This window comes from Arachis stenosperma, chromosome 6, assembly GCF_014773155.1.
Source record: "Arachis stenosperma cultivar V10309 chromosome 6, arast.V10309.gnm1.PFL2, whole genome shotgun sequence".
In the NCBI taxonomy this organism is placed as follows: domain Eukaryota; kingdom Viridiplantae; phylum Streptophyta; class Magnoliopsida; order Fabales; family Fabaceae; genus Arachis; species Arachis stenosperma.
Window position 1 is genome coordinate 29,730,282 of NC_080382.1, and position 21,261 is coordinate 29,751,542.

The 21,261-nt window shown below is 40.0% G+C and overlaps 1 non-coding gene across 1 annotated transcript; it reads right to left on the bottom strand.

Annotated features, from left to right (window-relative positions):
- Nucleotides 1–9,635: 9,635 nt before the first annotated feature.
- Nucleotides 9,636–9,743, bottom strand: LOC130938241 (small nucleolar RNA R71). Its single transcript, XR_009069414.1, has one exon. It is a non-coding gene; the product is annotated as a small nucleolar RNA R71 (small nucleolar RNA).
- Between the last annotated feature and the right edge of the window lie 11,518 nt (nucleotides 9,744–21,261).

Here is a 21,261-nt window from a genome sequence, read left to right on the forward strand (position 1 = left end):
TTGTGGAGGGTAGGGCAGAAAATTGAAGCTTGGTGTGAGAATTGGTGCGGCGTGGTGCGAGGATTGGTGCGCCAAAGGTGAGTGGAACGCTGCTTGGTGCGCAAGGATGCTGCCCTGCCCGCGCCAAGGGCAGGGCAGGAAAAGTTGGTGCGCCATGATTGAGAGTTGGTGCGCGCATGGTGCTGCCAGGGGAGTGATTTGGCGTGCCAGGAATGTGCGTGATGCACCACACGATGCTGCCCTGCCCGCGCCAAGGGCAGGGCAGAGTTTCAAAAATGAGGTTCCGTGTGTCTCCCTCTTCGAGCCTTGGTGGAAGCATTTTGGTTTATTTTCGCTTGTTTTTGGCCCTTAAAGATGCCTTTCGTTTCTGCCTCAATTGGACGCCAAATATGGATTTCTATATATCGTTGGAAAGCTCTGAATGTCAGCTTTCCAACGCAACTGGAAGCACATCAATCGGACGTCTGTAGCTCAAGTTATAGCCCTTTGAAGTAGGCATGGTCATGCTGTGTGCGGCCAGATTTTAACTTAGCGAAAATTTTGCTTCCAATCACATTTTGCATCACAATTCTGCCCTGCCCTTGGCAAGGGCAGGATCGTGTGCGTGCTGGCTGCTTCCTTTCTTGATTTGGTCATGGGCCACGCTTTTAAAAGCGTGGCCTAAGGCTCCAAAGTGTACCCCAACTTCAAAGTGTACCCCAAAGCTCTTTTTTTCTCCTTTTTTTGTGCTTCTTTGCTTCTTTTTCTTCTTATTTCCTACAAGATTTATAAAATTAAAATATCAAGAAAATATATCATTTAAGTACAAAAAGCATTCAATATTTAAGCACAAATCATCAATTTCTTGTATGAAAAAGCATAGAAAATGGGTATATGATGACATGTCATCAGCACTTAAGTGAGATTCCTTAGGATTAGCTTGGTATCTCGCACACATGCATACACTAAACATGATATCTGGCCTACTTGCCGTTAGATAAAGTAATGATCCTATCATGCCTCTATACTTCTTTACATCTATGCTTTTACCTTGTTCATCTTTGTCAAGGTAGCAAGTAGTGCTCATTGGTGTGTCCATTGCCTTAGCATTGTCCATTCCAAATCTTTTGAGCAGTTCCTTGCAATATTTGGTTTGGCTAATGAAAGTTCCTTCTTTTCCTTGTTTGATTTGAAGACCAAGGAAGAAGTTGAGTTCGCCCATCATGGACATTTCAAATTCACTTTGCATGAGGTTTCAGAAAAACTTGCAAAGTGATTCGTTAGTTGAACCAAATATTATGTCATCGACGTAAACTTGTACCAAAAGGATATTTTTGTTTTCAATCAAGATAAATAAAGTTGTATCAACCTTCCCTCTTCTAAAACCCTTTTCTATTAAAAACTTGCTCAAACGTTCATACCAAGCTCTTGGAGCTTGTTTAAGACCATAAAGAGCTTTCTTGAGTTTAAAAACATGATTAGGATTTTCATAATCCTCAAAACCGGGAGGTTGTTCAACATATACTTCTTCTTGAATGAAACCATTAAGAAAGGCACTCTTAACATCCATTTGATAAAGTTTGAAGTTATAAGAGGATGCAAAAGCAAGTAACATCCTAATTGCTTCTAATCTAGCTACGGGAGCATAAGTTTCGTCATAATCAATGCCTTCCTCTTGATTATAACCTTTGGCTACTAATCTAGCTTTGTTTCTAACAATTGTACCATTTTCATCGAGTTTATTTCTAAAAACCCATTTTGTTCCTACAATTGTTTGATTACTTGGTTTAGGCACCAATTCCCAAACGTCATTTCGTTTGAATTGGTTAAGCTCCTCTTGCATTGCCATAGCCCAATGTTCATCATCAATTGCGGACTCAATGGTAGATGGTTCAATTTGAGAAACAAAAGCACTATATGCAAATAAATTTCTAAAAGTGGATCGAGTTGTTACCCCTTTCGAAACATCACCAATGACGTTGTCTAGAGGATGATCCGTTGAAGTACGCCAATCCTTTGGAAGTGCATTTATTTGTGCTTGTGATGGTTCAATTTCTTCAACTTGAACACTATCCTTTGTTGAGCTTGTAGAGGCTTCATTTAAATCTTTTTCTTTGTCTTCACCATTCAAATTTAGTGAATCAAAGTTTTCTACATTTTCATCAAAATCTTTTCTAGCACAACAACGGTTAGTTTCATCAAAAGCGACATGAATACTTTCTTCCATAGTCATGATGCGTTTATTATATACTCTAAAAGCTTTGCTAGTTAAAGAGTAGCCTAAGAAGATTCCTTCATCAGCCTTAGCATCAAATTTGCCTAAGTTATCTTTTCCATTATTTAGAATAAAGCATTTACAACCAAAGACGTGAAGGTGGGAAATATTTGGCTTTCTTCCTTTGTACAATTCGTACGGTGTTTTCTTAAGAATAGGTCGAATGATAATCCTATTCATAACATAACACGCGGTACTAACCGCATCCGCCCAAAAGTACTTAGGAATATTAGCCTCATTGAGCATAGTTCTCGCCATTTCTTCTAAATGACGATTTTTCCTTTCAACCACACCATTTTGTTGTGGTGTTCTAGGAGAGGAAAAATTATGCTCAATGCCATTTTCTTCACAAAAAGTTTCAAAAAGATTGTTTTCAAATTCTCCACCATGATCACTTCTAATAGATGATATATGCAAATTCTTTTCATTTTGAATAACTTTGGCTAATCTTTTGAATGCTCGAAATGCATCACTCTTGTTTGCTAGGAACAAGGTCCATGTAAATCGAGAGTAATCATCAACAATAACTAAAGCATAGTAATTGCCACCAAAGCTCATAGTCCTAGAAGGACCAAATAAATCCATGTGCAAAAGTTGTAATGGCCTTGTTGTTGAAACAATGTTTTTGGATTTAAAAGAGGCCTTTACTTGTTTTCCCTTTTGACATGCGTCGCAAAGGACGTCTTTTTCAAAACGTAGCTTTGGTAAGCCAATTACTAACTCTTTAGAGACCAACTTGCTAAGATGGTCCATGTTAGCATGAGCTACTCTACGATGCCATAACCAAGTTTCATCATTTTTACTAACAAGGCATTTCACATCATTTGAGGAAACTTCATTTAGATTAATCATGTATACATTGTCAACACGGTGCCCAATTAGCACAATTTCATTAGTGTCTTGCCTTTTTATCAAACAACATTTTGAATCAAAGGTGACTAAGTTTCCTTTGTCACAAAGTTGGCTAACACTAATGAGATTATGTTTGAGACCTTTGACAAGTATAACATTATCTATGGAGGTAGAAGAATTTTTACCAACTTTTCCAACGCCGATTACTTTGCCGGTGTTGTTGTCTCCATAGATCACGTTTCCTCCGTTTGTAGGCTCTATTGCGGTGAACTTTGATTCATCGCCGGTCATGTGTTTGGAGCATCCACTATCAACATACCAATTTGTATCCTTAGCTCCAACACGTACCTACAAAACAATTAAAATTGGGATTTAGGTACCCAAGTGAATTTGGGTCCTTGATGGTTAGTATGAGCATAATGCACATAAGGTGCCCATCTCGTATCTTGACTACGAAAGTTTATATGTTTAATTCTAGTAAAGCATACGGGTGCTATATGACCTACTTTATTACAATAATGACATATGACATTTGGATTATGCATCCTATGCATGTTTCTAAATGGTTGCCTAGGTTGTTTCCTAAATGCAACATCTTTTGATCTATATGCATTGTGATTATAATTTCTAAATGAAGCATGTTGAGGAGGATGTTTAAAGGCTTCATTCCTTTTAGGCATGCTTGCCTTTTGGGCTTGCGGTTGCCTAATAGGAGTTTTAGTATTTTTAAATTTTCCTTTTTCAAAACCTAAACCTTCCTTATTATGAACATGCTTTTGGTTTTTCAACATTTTATCTAAGTTCTTTGAAGATTCATTGAACTTAGCTAAAGTGTTCTTAAGATTTGTAATTTTATTTTCATGCATTTTACAAGATTTGTATGGATCACTACTTGTGCTACACTTATCTTTTCCAAGATTGATATTCTCGTTTTTCAACATCTCATTTTGTTTTAAAAGATCCATATTCTTTTTCTTTAGGAGAGAATAATCTTGGGTAAGTTTTGTGTACACCTCAAGTAAGGCATCATATTCATCTTGTAAATTAAAAGAAGTGGAGTTGTCATCACTAACCTTTTCTTCGCTTGCCATTAAGCAAAGATTTGCAACCTCGTCGTCATCGGAGTCGGATTCATCCTCGTTCTCCCATGATATGTATGCTTTCTCCTTCTTCTTAAATTTCTTGTTTTTGTCCTCCTTTTGAAGTTTTGGACAATTGGCTTTGATGTGTCCAACTTCTCCACACTCATAGCATTTTGGTACCTTTGTTTTGCTCTTGAAGTTTTTCTTCATTGCAAACTTATTGAATCTTTTTAATAAGAGTGCAAATTCTTTATCTCCTTCTTCTTCATTATCATCACTCTCTTCTTGTAGTGATGTTGTTTTAAGGGCGAGACTTTTCTTCTTGCTTTCTTCACCTTTTTGTCTATTTAGCATAGTCATTTCATAGGTGAGAAGATTACCTCGTAGTTGATCAAATGTAAGTTGATCATAGAGCCTTCCTTCCACAATGGCGTTCACTTTGGAGTTCCATTTTGGTGTAAGGCTTGTAAGCACCTTGGTCACAATTTGTTTATCATTGTATTTTGTGCCAAGCATGCTTAGATTGTTGAAGATCTTGGAAAGTCTTTCAAGAGCTTCTTCAATGCTCTCTTCATCTTTCATTTTAAAATTTTCCCATTCATGAACCAACATAAATACCTTTGATTCTTTAACGTGGTCGGTTCCTTCGTAAGTGATTTAGAGTTTATCCCAAATCTCTTTAGCGGTTTCACATGTAGAGATCTTCATATAATCATGCTCGTTAAGTGCACAATGAATGAAGTTGATGGCTTTATCATTCATTGCCACTTTCTTCCAATCATCGTCACTATATTCATCTTCTCCTTTCGGTACTTGCTTTGAGACGGAGACTTCTCCTTCTTTAGCGCTTGTTGTCTTTGTTGGAATGTGATTTCCATTCTCAATCACTTTCCAAATTCTCACATCTTGAGAACGGATCCAAATTCTCATCTTATTTTTCCAATAAGAGTAATTTGTTCCGCTAAAAAGAGGAGGTCTAGCGGTTGAGTTACCTTCACTAGTGTTGTTATTGTTAAAGCTTGTGCTTGCCATGATCTTTTCCCTTAAACGGTTAAGTCTTTCAAAGGGTTAAGCTCTGATGCCACTTGTAGAACCTATGCACAATTACTCAAGAGGGGGGGTGAATTGAGTATTGCAACAACAATGAATCTTTTTGCGAAAGTTAAAGACAATATACAAAAGTGTTATTGTACTAGTATTTTTCCAAGAGCTTAACTCAATTGCTAAGCATTTATAAGGAGCTTTTACTTTCCAATAGACACCAACTCAAATAAATTGATCAAGCTTTTCACCAATCGGACTTAAGCTATTCCTTAAGTACTTACGAAACTACTTTTCGATCACAATTTATTTGCTCAAAGACAATAATATTGAAGAGATGAGTTTGGAGAGATGCAAACGCTATTTAGAGTGGTTCGGCACAATCCTTGTCCTACGTCCACTTTCTTTCTCAATCGCTATTGAGAAGTTCCACTATTGCCAAGTGATGAGCGGATAATTTATACACTTTTTGGCATTGTTTTTAGTATATTTTTAGTATGATCTAGTTAGTTTTTAGTATATTTTTATTAGTTTTTAGTTAAAATTCACTTTTCTGGACTTTACTATGAGTTTGTGTGTTTTTCTGTGATTTCAGGTATTTTCTAGCTGAAATTGAGGGACCTGAGCAAAAATCTGATCCAGAGACTCAAAAGGACTGCAGATGCTGTTGGATTCTGACCTCCCTGCACTCGAAGTGGATTTTCTGGAGCTACAGAAGCCCAATTGGCGCGCTCTCAACGGCGTTGGAAAGTAGACATCCTGGGCTTTCCAGCAATATATAATAGTCCATACTTTGCCCAAGATTTGATGGCCCAAACCGGCGTTCAAAGTCACCTCAAGAAATTCCAGCGTTAAACGCCGGAACTGGCACCTAATTGGGAGTTAAACGCCCAAACTGGCACTAAAGCTGGCGTTTAACTCCAAGGGGAGTCTCTACACGAAATTGCTTCATTGCTCAGCCCAAGCACACACCAAGTGGGCCCGGAAGTGGATTTTTATGTCATTTACTCATCTATGTACTAGTTTTCTATAAATAGGACCTTTTACTATTGTATAGAGAGAGCTAGGACTTTTGGTAGCTATCTTTGTTTTATGCTATCCTAGACCTTTGGAGGCCGGCCATTCGGCCATGCCTAGACCTTGTTCTTATGTATTTTCAACGGTGGAGTTTCTACACACCATAGATTAAGGTGTGGAGCTCTGCTGTACCTCGAGTATTAATGCAATTATTATTGTTCTTCCATTCAATTCCGCTTGTTCTTTGTCCAAGATATCACTTGTTCTTCAACTTGATGAAGGTGATGATTGACGCCCATCATCCTTCTCACCCATGAACAAGGTGACTGACAACCATTCTTGTTCTACAAGCATCTGAGGCTTAGTGAATATCTCTTGGATTTCTGATTGCACGATGCATGGTTGATCGCCTGACAACCGAGTGCTCGCCTGACAAACGAGCCAGCCATTCCGTGAGATCAGAGTCTTCGTGGTATAGGCAAGAACTGATGGCGGCATTCAAGAGAATCCGGAAGGTCTAACCTTGTCTGTGGTATTCTGAGTAGGATTCAATGACTGAATGACTGTGACGTGCTTCAAACCTGTAACCTACTGGGCGTTAGTGACAGACGCAAAAGAGTGATTCTATTCCGGTAGGGGAGGGAACCAAACCGGTGATTGGCAGTACTGTGATAGAGTGCATGCATTAGCTTTCACTGCGCGGATGGGAGGTAGCTGCTGACAACAGTGAAACCCTACACAAGCTTGCCATGGAAAGGAGTAAGAAAGGATTGGATGAAGGCAGTAGGAAAGCAGAGAGACGGAAGGGAAGGCATCTTCATACACTTGTCTGAAGCTCTTACACCAATGATATACATAAGTATCACTATCTTTATCTTCTATGTTATTTTCGTTCATCATCATATACATTTGAGTTTGCCTGACTAAGATTTACAAGATGACCATAGCTTGCTTCAATGCTAACAATCTCCGTGGGATCGACCCTTACTCACGTAAGGTATTACTTGGACGACCCAGTGCACTTGCTGGTTAGTTGTGCGAAGTTGTGTAATGCCATGGAATTGAACCACCAAGTTTTTGGAGTTCATGACCAGGGATTATGAGAGTTGTGAAAAAGTATTGTTCACAATTTCGCGCACCAAGTTTTTGGCGCCGTTGCCGGGGATTGTTCAAGTTTTTGAGCAAGCTTTTGGTAACAATGCCTGGGATTGTTCTAGTTTGGACAACTGACGGTTCATCTTGTTGCTTAGATTAGGTATTTATTTTTTTTCGAAATTCTTGAAGATGAATTCTAGAGTTTCATGATGATTTGTTGAAATCTGGCTGGCTGAGAAGCCATGTCTAATCTGATTGGACCGAGGTTTCAACTCATCACCACAAGAGCTTGTTGATTTTCATCAATTTTGCTTTTGGAGCAGTGATCTGCTAAGATTTGGCTGACCTTTGGTCATGTCTAGTGTTTTGGACCGAAGCTTTCCTTGAAAGCTTGGCTGGCTGTGAAGCCATGTCTAATGCCTGGACCGGAGTCTTAGACTAGCATTGCACTGATTCCTGGAATTCTCATTAAGAATTTTGATACCTTTTTTTCACTTAATTTTCGAAAAACACAAAAAAAAAAATTTACATAATCATAAAATCCAAAAATATTTCTTGTTTGAGTCTAGAGTCTCATCTTAAATTTAGTGTCAATTGCATGTTTCTGTTCTTATTGCATTCATGCATGTGTCTTCATTGATCTTCAAGTTGTTCTTGATGATTTTCTTGTTTTGATCTTTAAATTCTATTGACTTGAGTGTTCATGTGTCTCATATAGTGTCAGTAGCACACAAGCTGCTAAGTTTGGTGTCTTGCATGCATTGTTATTTGATTCTTGTTGCATTTTGATTATTAAAAATCCAAAAATATTTTTAATTTGTGTCTTTTCAAGTCAATGATACAAAGAATTGAAGATCCAGAACATACTGCAGAGGAATTATACAGAAAAAGCTGAGCATTCAAAAATGCCCAGTGAAGAAGGCAGACTGGCGTTTAAACGCCAGCCAGGGCACCTGGTTGGGCGTTTAACGCCCAAAGAGGTAGCATTTTGGGCGTTAAACGCCAGAATGTATACCATTCTGGGCGTTTAACGCCAGGATGGTGCTAGGGGGAAGATTTTGTTTTCAAAATCAATTTTTTTCAAGTTTTCAAAGTTTTTCAAAATCAAATCTTTTTCAAATCATATCTTTTCAATCAAATGTTTTCAAAATCAATTTCTTTCCTTTTTCAAAGATACTTACTAACAATTAATGATTTGATTGAACATTTTTTGCCTTTTCTGTTGAGGAAGGTTTTATGTTTGAATCATATCTTTTCTTGTTAGGCAAGTCATTAATTTTTAAAATCATATCTTTTCAAATTGTTTTCAAATCATATCTTTTAAAATTGTTTTCAAATCATATCTTCTCAATCACATCTTTTTAAAACCATAACTTTTCAATTAAATCTTTTTAATCTCATCTTTTTCAAAATAGTTTTCAATCAAATCTTTTTAATTTCTAATTTCAAAATCTTTTTCAAAAATCACTTGATTTCTTTTTCACTTTTAATTTTCGAAAATTATCAATCAAATTTTCAAAATGTTTTCAAAATCTTTTAAATGAATTTTCGAAAATTCTCTTCCCTCCTTCCCACATCCTTCTATTTATGGAGTACCACTCCTTCTAAATGCACAATTCGAACCTTATCTAACTAAAGTTCGAATTCTTCTTCTCCTTCTTCTTACTATTTCTCTTTTCCTCTGACACTTCAAGGAATCTCTATACTGTGACATAGAGGATTCCACATTTTCTTTTTCTCTCCTCTTTCATATGAGCAGGAGCAGAGACAAAGGCATTCTTGTTGAAGCTGACCCTGAACCTGAGAGGACCCTGAAGAGAAAGCTAAGAGAAGCCAAAGCACAACTCTCTTTAGAGGACCTGACCGAATTCTTCAAGGAAGAAGAACCCATGGCAGCCGAAAATAACAACAATGCCAACAATGCAAGGAAGGTGCTGGGTGACTTTACTGCACCTACTCCTGATTTCTATGGGAGAAGCATCTCTATCCCTGCCATTGGAGCAAACAACTTTGAGCTTAAGCCTCAATTAGTTTCTCTAATGCAACAGAATTGCAAGTTCCATGGACTTCCAATGGAAGATCCTCATCAGTTCTTAGCTGAATTCTTGCAAATCTGTGACACAGTCAAGACTAATGGGGTAGACCCTGAGGTCTATAGACTGATGCTATTCCCTTTTGCTGTAAGAGACAGAGCTAGAATATGGTTGGATTCTCAACCTAAAGAAAGCCTGGACTCTTGGGAAAAGCTAGTCAATGCCTTCTTGGCAAAGTTCTTTCCACCACAAAGATGGAGTAAGCTTAGAGTGGAAGTCCAAACCTTCAGACAGAAGGATGGAGAATCCCTCTATGAAGCTTGGGAAAGATACAAACAATTAATCAGAAGATGTCCTTCAGACATGCTTTCTGAATGGAGCATCATAGGTATTTTCTATGATGGTCTCTCTGAGCTATCCAAGATGTCTTTGGATAGCTCTGCTGGAGGATCTCTTCATCTAAAGAAGACGCCTGCAGAAGCTCAAGAATTGATTGAAATGGTTGCAAATAACCAATTCATGTACACTTCTGAAAGGAATCCTGTGAACAATGGGACTAGTCAGAAGAAAGGAGTTCTTGAGATTGACACTCTGAATGCCATATTGGCTCAGAACAAGATATTGACTCAACAAGTCAATTTGATTTCTCAAAGTCTGTCTGGAATGCAAAATGCACCAAACAGTACTAAGGATGCTTCATCTGAGGAAGAAGCTTATGATCCTGAGAACCCTTCAATGGAAGAGGTGAATTACCTAGGAGAACCCTATGGAAACACCTATAATTCTTCATAGAGAAATCACCCAAATCTCTCATGGAAGAATCAAGAGAGACCTCAACAAGGTTTCAATAAAAATAATGGTGGAAGAAACAGGTTTAGCAATAACAAGCCTTTTCCATCATCTTCTCAGCAACAGACAGAGAGTTCTAAGCAGAATACTTCTGACTTAGCGACAATGGTCTCTGATCTAATAAAGACCACTCAAAGTTTCATGAATGAAACAAGGTCCTCCATCAGAAATTTGGAAGGACAAGTGGGTCAGCTGAGCAAGAAAGTTACTGAACTCCCTCCTAGCACTCTCCCAAGTAATACAGAAGAAAATCCAAAAGGAGAGTGCAAAGCCATAGACATGGCCGAATATGGAGAGGAAAGAGAGGAGGAGGACGCCACTGAAAAAGACCTCAGTGGGCGTGTACCAATCTCCTCTGAGTTCCTCAATGAGGAACAATGGGAATCTGAGGCTCAAAATGAGACCATAGAGATTCCATTGGACTTACTTCTGCCATTCATGAGCTCTGTTGAGTATTCTTCCTCTGAAGAGGATGAGTATGTCACTGAAGAGCAAGTTGCTAAATACCTTGGAGCAATCATGAAACTGAATGACAAGTTAATTGGAAATGAGACTTGGGAGGATGAACCACCCTTGCTCACCAAAGAACTGGATGACTTGTCTAGGCAGAAACTGCCTCAAAAGAGGCAAGATCCTGGGAAGTTTTCTATACCTTGTACCATAGGCACCATGACCTTCAAGAAGGCCTTGTGTGACTTAGGGTCAAGTGTAAACCTCATGCCCCTCTCTGTAATGGAGAAATTAGGGATCTTTGAGGTGCAAGCTGCAAGAATCTCATTAGAGATGGCAGACAATTCAAGAAAACAAGCTCATGGACTTGTAGAGAATGTTTTGGTGAAGATTGAAGACCATTACATCCCTACTGACTTCATAGTCCTAGAGACTGGGAAGTGCATGGATGAATCCATCATCCTTGGCAGACCCTTCCTAGCCACAGCAAAGGCTGTGATTGATGTTGATAGAGGAGAATTGATCATTCAAGTGAATGGAGAATCCTTGGTGTTTAAGGCCCAAGGACATCCCTCTATCATCATGGAGAGGAAGCATGAAGAGCTTCTCTCAAAACAGAGCCAAGCAGAGCCCCCACAGTCAAACTCTAAGTTTGGTGTTGGGAGGCCACAACCAAACTCTAAGTTTGGTGTTGAACCCCCACATTCAAACTCTAAGTTTGGTGTTGGGAGGTTCCAACATTGCTCTGATCATTTCTGAGGCTCCATGAGAGTCCTCTGTCAAGCTAATGACATTAAAAAAGCGCTTGTTGGGAGGCAACCCAATGTTTTATAGTTAACTATTTTCTTTTGTTATTTTATCTTTTTTGTAGGTTGATGATCATAAGAAGTCACAAAACAATGAAAAAAGCAAAAACAGAATGAAAAACAGGAAGAAAAACAGCACACCCTGGAGGAGAAGAAGCTGGCGTTCAACGCCAGTAATGCTAGCTGTTGGGCGTTTAACGCCCAGTCTGGCACCATTCTGGGCGTTTAACGCCAGAAAGGGGCACCAGACTGGCGTTAAACGCCAGTAAAGGGCAACAACCTGGCGTTAAACGCCAGGAATGGGCACCAGCCCGGCGTTTAACGCCAGAAATAGCTCAAAACGTGATTTTGAGCAACATTTGGTGCAGGGATGACTTTTCCTTGACACCACAGGATCTGTGGACCCCACAGGACCCCACCATCAATCTCTCTCTTCTTCCCCCACTCACCAATCACCTCAATACCTCTTCCCCAAAAACCCTTCACCTATCAAATCCCATCTTTCTCTTCACCACTCACATCCATCCTTCATAAATCCCCACCAACCTCACCCTTCAAATTCAAACCACTTTCCCTCCCAAACCCACCCTCCATGGCCGAACCATTACCCCCCTCTCTCCTATATATACCCTTCTTCAACCCTTCATTTTCACACAACCTAAACACCCCTTCTTTCCCTTCTTGGCCGAACACACCACCTTCCCCCTCTTCCTCATTTCTTCTTCTTCTACTCTCTTCTTTCTTCTTTTGCTCGAGGACGAGCAAACATTTTAAGTTTGGTGTGGTAAAAGCGTTGCTTTTTCATAACCATTATGGCATCCAAGGCCGGAGAAACCTCTAAAAAGAGGAAAGAGAAGGCAAAAGCTTCCACCTCCGAGTCATGGGAGATGGATAGATTCCTCTCAAGGGTGCATCAAGTCCACTTCTATGAAGTTGTGGCCTTGAAGAAGGTGATCCCCGAGGTCCCCTTTTCACTCAAAAAGGGTGAATATCCGGAGATCCGCCATGAGATCTGAAGAAGAGGTTGGGAAGTACTCACCAACCCCATTCAACAAGTCGGAATCTTGATGGTTCAAGAGTTCTATGCCAATGCATGGATCACCAAGAACCATGACCAAAGTGTGAACCCGAATCCCAAGAATTATCTCACTATGGTTCGGGGGAAATACTTGGATTTTAGTCCGGAGAGTGTGAGGGTGGCGTTCAACTTGCCTATGATGCAAGGAGATGAGCATCCTTACACTAGAAGGGTCAACTTTGATCAAAGGTTGGACCAAGTCCTCACAACCATATGTGAAGAGGGCGCACAATGGAGGCAAGATTCAAGAAGAAAGCCGGTTCAATTGAGAAGGCATGACCTCAAGCCCGTGGCTAGAGGATGGTTAGAGTTCATACAACGCTCAATCATTCCCACTAGCAACCGGTCCGAAGTTACCATAGACCGGGCCATCATGATTCATAGCATCATGATTGGAGAAGAAGTAGAAGTTCATGAGGTTATAGCTCAAGAACTCTACAAGGTGGCGGACAAGACCTCCACTTTGGCAAGGTTAGCCTTTCCTCATCTCATCCGTCACCTCTGTTATTCAGTTGGAGTTGACATAGAGGGAGATACCCCCATTGATGAGGACAAGCCCATCACCAAGAAAAGGATGGAGTACACAAGAGACCCCTCTCATCAAGAGATCCCTGAGATACCTCAAGGGATGCACTTTCCTCCACAAAATTATTGGGAGCAACTAAACACCTCCCTAGGAGAATTGAGTTCCAACATGGGACAACTAAGGGTGGAGCATCAAGAACACTCCATTCTCCTCCATGAAATTAGAGAAGACCAAAGAATCATGAGGGAGGAGCAACAAAGACAAGGAAGAGACATTGAGGAGCTCAAGCACTCCATAGGATCTTCAAGAGCAAGAAAGAGCCGCCATCACTAAGGTGGACCCATTCCTTGATTTCCTTGTTCTTTATTCTTCTGTTTTTCGATTTTTATGCTTATGGTTATCCATGTTTGTGTCTTATGATCATTAGTGTCTTAGTGTCTATGCCTTAAAGTTATGAATGTCCTATGAATCCATCACCTTTCTTGAATAAAAACGTGCTTAATTGAAAAGGAAAGAATTGCATGAATTCTGAATTTTATAATAGTTTAATTATTTTGATGTGGTGGCAACACTTTTGTTCTCTGAATGTATGCTTGAACAGTGCATATGTCTTTTGAATTTGTGGTTCATGAATGTTGGCTCTTGAAAGAATGATGAAAAAGGAGACATGTTACTGAGGATCTGAAAAATCATTAAAAATGATTCTTGAAGCAAGAAAAAGCAGTGAATACAAAAAGAAAAAGAAAGCAGGCGAAAAAAAAAACCGAAAAAAAAAAGAAGAAAAGAAAGAAAAAGAAAGGAATAAAGTTGTGATCCAAGGCAAATAAGAGTGTGCTTAAGAACCCTGGACACCTCTAATTGGGGACTTTAGCAAAGCTGAGTCACAATCTGAAAAGGTTCACCCAATTATGTGTCTGTGGCATGTATGTATCCGGTGGTAATACTGGAAGACAGAGTGCTTTGGGCCACGGCCAAGACTCAATAAGTAGCTGTGTTCAAGAATCATTATACTTAACTAGGAGAATCAATAACACTATCTGGATTCTAAGTTCCTAAAGAAGCCAATCATTCTGAATTACGAGGGATAGAGTGAGATGCCAAAACTATTCAGAGGCAAAAAGATAAAAGCCCCGCTCATCTAATTAATACTAATCTTCATAGATGTTTTTGGAGTTCATTGCATATTCTCTTCTTTTTATCTTATTTTGATTTTCAGTTGCTTGAGGACAAGCAACAATTTAAGTTTGGTGTTGTGATGAGCGGATAATTTATACACTTTTTGGCATTGTTTTTAGTATATTTTTAGTATGATCTAGTTAGTTTTTAGTATATTTTTATTAGTTTTTAGTTAAAATTCACTTTTCTGGACTTTACTATGAGTTTGTGTGTTTTTCTGTGATTTCAGGTATTTTCTGGCTAAAATTGAGGGACCTGAGCAAAAATCTGATCCAGAGACTCAAAAGGACTGCAGATGCTGTTGGATTCTGACCTCCCTACACTCGAAGTGGATTTTCTGGAGCTACAGAAGCCCAATTGGCGCGCTCTCAACGGCGTTGGAAAGTAGACATCCTGGGCTTTCCAGCAATATATAATAGTCCATACTTTGCCCAAGATTTGATGGCCCAAACCGGCGTTCAAAGTCACCTCAAGAAATTCCAGTGTTAAACGCCGGAACTGGCACCTAATTGGGAGTTAAACGCCCAAACTGGCACTAAAGCTGGCGTTTAACTCCAAGGGGAGTCTCTACACGAAATTGCTTCATTGCTCAGCCTAAGCACACACCAAGTGGGCCCGGAAGTGGATTTTTATGTCATTTACTCATCTATGTACTAGTTTTCTATAAATAGGACCTTTTACTATTGTATAGAGAGAGCTAGGACTTTTGGTAGCTGTCTTTGTTTTATGCTATCCTAGACCTTTGGAGGCTGGCCATTCGGCCATGCCTAGACCTTGTTCTTATGTATTTTCAACGGTGGAGTTTCTACACACCATAGATTAAGGTGTGGAGCTCTGCTGTACCTCGAGTATTAATGCAATTATTATTGTTCTTCCATTCAATTCCGCTTGTTCTTTGTCCAAGATATCACTTGTTCTTCAACTTGATGAAGGTGATGATTGACGCCCATCATCCTTCTCACCCATGAACAAGGTGACTGACAACCATTCTTGTTCTACAAGCATCTGAGGCTTAGTGAATATCTCTTGGATTTCTGATTGCACGATGCATGGTTGATCGCCTGACAACCGAGTGCTCGCCTGACAAACGAGCCAGCCATTCCGTGAGATCAGAGTCTTCGTGTATAGGCAAGAACTGATGGCGGCATTCAAGAGAATCCGGAAGGTCTAACCTTGTCTGTGGTATTCTGAGTAGGATTCAATGACTGAATGACTGTGACGTGCTTCAAACCTGTAACCTACTGGGCGTTAGTGACAGACGCAAAAGAGTGATTCTATTCCGGTAGGGGAGGGAACCAAACCGTGATTGGCAGTACTGTGATAGAGTGCATGCATTAGCTTTCACTGCGCGGATGGGAGGTAGCTGCTGACAACAGTGAAACCCTACACAAGCTTGCCATGGAAAGGAGTAAGAAAGGATTGGATGAAGGCAGTAGGAAAGCAGAGAGACGGAAGGGAAGGCATCTTCATACACTTGTCTGAAGCTCTTACACCAATGATATACATAAGTATCACTATCTTTATCTTCTATGTTATTTTCGTTCATCATCATATACATTTGAGTTTGCCTGACTAAGATTTACAAGATGACCATAGCTTGCTTCAATGCTAACAATCTCCGTGGGATCGACCCTTACTCACGTAAGGTATTACTTGGACGACCCAGTGCACTTGCTGGTTAGTTGTGCGAAGTTGTGTAATGCCATGGAATTGAACCACCAAGTTTTTGGAGTTCATGACCAGGGATTATGAGAGTTGTGAAAAAGTATTGTTCACAATTTCGCGCACCACCAAGCTTCAAGGTGCTCGCGCAAAACCTTTTACAATCCGAGTCCTTAGTTTCTAACACCTCACGGTATATGATCACCACTCGTATACTAACCCACTCCACTTAGAGATACCTTCTTTAAGATTTGCCTTGAGTACTTAGTATACCTCTTTGGTATCCTCACCGACTATAGTGTTTATAACTCTTGACTCAACCTTGGAGATCACACTCCAATTTACAAAGTGTACAAGAAAACAATTCTCAAAGAATTGTTGAGACAAAATGAGTACTCTCTAGAAGAGTGTATGATTACAAGTTTAGCACTATTGAACCAATTGATATTGCTCTCTCAAATTGTGTATTATAACACCTTAAAAAAATGTGTAGAATGAAAGAATATGAACAAGATAGTTTGCAAATACTCAAGTATATGAAATAAGGCTTCAATCCATCTATTTATAGACTCCCCAAACCTTAGAAACGTTGGGGAGTTAATGGGATGGAGCCTTTTTGTCAAAACTAGCCGTTTTTTATGTTTTTGAATCATTTGCATCGATGCATAACACTTTGCATCGATGCAAATGTGTCTTTGAAGCTGAAATTTGAATTTTCAGCTAGGTTGCATCGATGCAAACATCTTTGCATCGATGCAACAAGTCGTCGCATGCTTTGCATCGATGCAAGATGAGTGTGCATCGATGCAAACCTTAAAGAATGGCTTAAAATCACTTCAAAATACTTAGGATTGATCTCAAACTTGTTGGAGTCAATTCCTATGCTTTTGTACCTTTGAAAACAAGTTTTAAACCATTTGGCTAGCATCGAATTGCAAGATGTGCATCAAAACATTTTGTGAGTGTGTGTTGAGAGATTTAGCAATTGGTTCTTAACAAGAAGTTACCTAAGTCCTAAGACACTATACTTGTCTTCAAATGTTGTGGACTTGAGTTTCTTGTTGTTGTTGTGTTGCTTTCAACTCTTCATTCCTCAACGTTGAATGTTGGTTGATCTTTCAACATGCTTGTTCATTCAAGTTGTTTGTTGGTTTGTCTTTCATGTCGTTTGTTGGTTTGTCATTCATCAAAACCTACGAATACAAACTTCGCATACAAGCAACATGATTTACACCCTCTTGTGCCATCCTGGCGTTAAACGCCCAGAATGGTGCACATTCTGGCGTTTAACGCCCAATGCACTACCCTTTTGGGTGTTAAACGCCCAACCAGGTATCCTGGCTGGCGTTTAAACGCCAGTTTTCCTTCTTCACTGGGCGTTTTGAACGCCCAGCTTTTTCTGTATAATTCCTCTGCTGCATGTACTGAATCTTCAGTTCTCTGTATAATTGACTTGAAAATAGAACCAAGATCAAATAAACAATGCATGCAAGACACCAAACTTAAAATGAGACACTAGACTCAACAAGAAACATAAAAATATTTTTTTGGTTTTTATGAATTTGTAAATTTTTTTGGATTTTTCGAAAATTAAGTGGAAAAGAAAATAAAGATATCAAAATTCTTAATGAGAATTCCAGGAATCATGCAATGTTAGTCTAAAGCTTTTAGTCTAAAGGAATTAGACATGGATAGCCAAGCTTCAGCAGGACATTGCATTCAAGAGCTAAATTGATGAGAATCAATCAGCTTTGGTGATGATAAGAACATCACCTTGAAACACTAGAATTCATTCTTAAGAACTCTAAAAAATACCTAATCTAAGCAACAAGATGAACCGTCAGTTGTCCATACTCGAAACAATCCCCGGCAACGGCGCCAAAAACTTGGTGCACGAAATTGTGATCATCAATGGCGCCATCAACATGGTACGCTCATTGCAATCTCAACTCTTTATCACAACTCCGCACGACTAACCAGCAAGTGTACTGGGTCGTCCAAGTAATAAACCTTACGCGAGTAAGGGTCGATCCCACAGAGATTGTTGGTATGAAGCAAGCTATGGTCACCTTGTAAATCTTAGTCAGGCAGACTCAAATGGGTATAGATGATGAATAAAACATAAAGATAAAGATAGAGATACTTATGCAATTCATTGGTGAGAACTTCAGATAAGCGAATGGAGATGCTTTGTCCCTTCCGTCTCTCTGCTTTCCTACTGTCTTCATCCAATCCTTCTTACTCCTTTCCATGGCAAGCTGTATGCAAGGGTTTCACCGTTGTCAGTGGCTACCTCCCATCCTCTCAGTGGAAATGTTCAACGCACCCTGTCACAGCACGGCTATCCAGCTGTCGGTTCTCGATCATGTCGGAATAGAATCCAGTGATTCTTTTGCGTCTGTCACTAACGCCCCACAATCGCGAGTTTGAAGCACGTCACAGTCATTCAATCATTGAATCCTACTCAGAATACCACAGACAAGGTTTAGACCTTCCAGATTCTCTTGAATGCCGCCATCAATTCTAGCTTATACCATGAAGACTCTGATCTCACGGAATGGCTGGCTCGGTTGTCAGGCGAGCGCTCGGTTGTCAGGCGATCAACCATGCGTCGTTTATCAGGAATCCAAGAGATATTCACCCAATCTAAGGTAGAACGGAGGTAGTTGTCAGTCACACGTTCATAGGTGAGAATGATGATGAGTGTCACGGATCATCACATTCATCAAGTTGAAGAACAAGTGATATCTTGGAACAAGAACAAGCTGAATTGAATAGAAGAACAATAGTAATTGCATTAATACTCGAGGTACAGCAGAGCTCCACACCTTAATCTATGGTGTGTAGAAACTCCACCGTTGAAAATACATAAGAACAAGGTCTAGGCATGGCCGTGAGGCCAGCCTCCCAATGATCTAAGATAGCATAAAACTAAAGATAGCTACCAAGATGTCAAATACAATAGTAAAAGGTCCTATTTATAGGGAACTAGTAGCTTAAGAATTACAAAGATGAGTAAATGACATAAAAATCCACTTCCGGGCCCACTTGGTGTGTGCTTGGGCTGAGCAATGAATTATTTTCGTGTAGAGACTCTTCTTGGAGTTAAACGCCAGCTTTTGTGCCAGTTTGGGCGTTTAACTCCCACTTTGGTGCCAGTTCCGGCGTTTAACGCTGGAAATTCTGAAGGTGACTTTGAACGCCGGTTTGGGCCATCAAATCTTAGGCAAAGTATAGACTATCATATATTGCTGGAAAGCCCAGGATGTCTACTTTCCAACGCCATTGAGAGCGCGCCAATTAGGCCTCTGTAGCTCCAGAAAATCCACTTCGAGTGCAGGGAGGTCAGAATCCAACAGCATCTGCAGTCCTTTTCAGTCTCTGAATCAGATTTTTGCTCAGGTCCCTCAATTTCAGCCAGAAAATACCCGAAATTACAGAAAAACACACAAACTCATAGTAAAGTCCAAAAAAGTAAATTTTAACTAAAAACTAATAAAAATATACTAAAAACTAACTACATCCTACTAGAAACATACTAAAAACAATGCCAAAAAGCGTACAAATTATCCGCTCATCAGCGTTCAACGCCCATGTAAAGCATGTTTCTGGCGTTGAACGCCAGTTTTATACTTGTTACTGGCGTTCAGCGCCAGCTTTTCTTCTCTGGGCACATTCCTGGCGTTCAACGCCAGAATGTTGCTTGTTTCTGGCGTTCAGCGCCAGAATGTTGCTTGTTTCTGGCGTTCAGCGCCAGAATGTTGCTTGTTTCTAGCGTTCAACGCCAGAATGATGCTCTGTTCTGGCGTTGAACGCCGGCCAGATGCATCTTACTGGCGTTGAACGCCAGCCTGTGCTTCCTCCAAGGTGCGAATTTTTTTCTGCTATTTTTGACTCTGTTTTTAATTTTTATGATTTTTTCGTGACTCCTCATGATCATGTACCTAATAAAACACAAAATAGAAATAATATAGAATAAAATAAAAATTAGATAAATAAAATTGGGTTGCCTCCCAACAAGCGCTTCTTTAATGTCAATAGCTTGACAGTGGCTCTCATGGAGTCACAAGGTGATCAGGTCAATGTTGTAAAGTCCCAACACCAAACTTAGAGTTTGGATATGGGGTCTTAACACCAAACTTAGAGTTTGGTTGTGGCCTCACAACACCAAACTTAGAGTTTGACTGTGTGGGCTCTTCTCGACTCTGAACTGAGAGAAGCTCTTCATGCTTACTCTCTTTTGTCACAGAGGGATGGCCATGTGCCTTAAACACAAGGTAGTCCCCATTCAATTGAAGGACTAATTCACCTCTGTTGACATCTATCACAGCTCCTGCTGTGGCTAGGAAAGGTCTTCCAAGGATGATGCAATCATCCTCTTCCTTCCTAGTGTCTAAGATTATGAAATCAGCAGGGATGTAAAGGCCTTCAACCTTTACTAACACGTCCTCTACTATTCCATAAGCTTGTCTCAATGACTTGTCAGCCAATTATAATGAGAACAAGGTAGGTTGTACCTCAATGATCCCCAGCTTCTCCATTACAGAGAGTGGCATAAGATTTATCCCTGACCCCAGATCACACAGAGCTTTTTCAAAGGTCATGGTGCCTATGGTACAAGGTATTAAGAACTTGCCAGGATCTTGTTTCTTTTGAGGTAGAATTTGCTGAATCCAGGTATCCAGTTCACTAATGAGCAAGGGAGGTTCACTTTCCCAAGTCTCATTACCAAACAACTTGGCATTCAGCTTCATGATAGCTCCTAAATATTGAGCAACTTGCTCTCCAGTTACATCTTCATCCTCTTCAGAGGAAGAATATTCTTCAGAGCTCATGAATGGCAGAAGGAGATTTAATGAAATCTTTATGGTCTCTATATGAGCCTCAGATTCCTTTGGATCCTTAATAGGAAACTCCTTCTTGCTTGAGGGACGTCCCAGGAGGTCTTCCTCACTAGGATTTTCGTCCTCCTCCTCCCTTGTGCATTCGGCCACATTGATTATATCAATGGCCTTGCATTCTCCTTTTGGATTTTCTTCTGTATTGCTTGGGAGAATACTGGGAGGAGTTTCAATGACTTTCTTACTCAGCTGGCCCACTTGTGCCTCCAGATTTCTGATGGAGGATCTTGTTTCACTCATGAAACTGAAAGTGGCCTTTGACAGATCAGAGACTAGATTGGCTAAATTAGAAGTGTTTTGTTCAGAATTCTCTGTCTGTTGCTGAAAAGATGATGGATATGGCTTGCTATTGCTCAACCTATTGCGTCCACCATTGTTAAAGCCTTGTTGAGGCTTTTGTTGATCCTTCCATGAGAAATTTGGATGATTTCTCCATGAT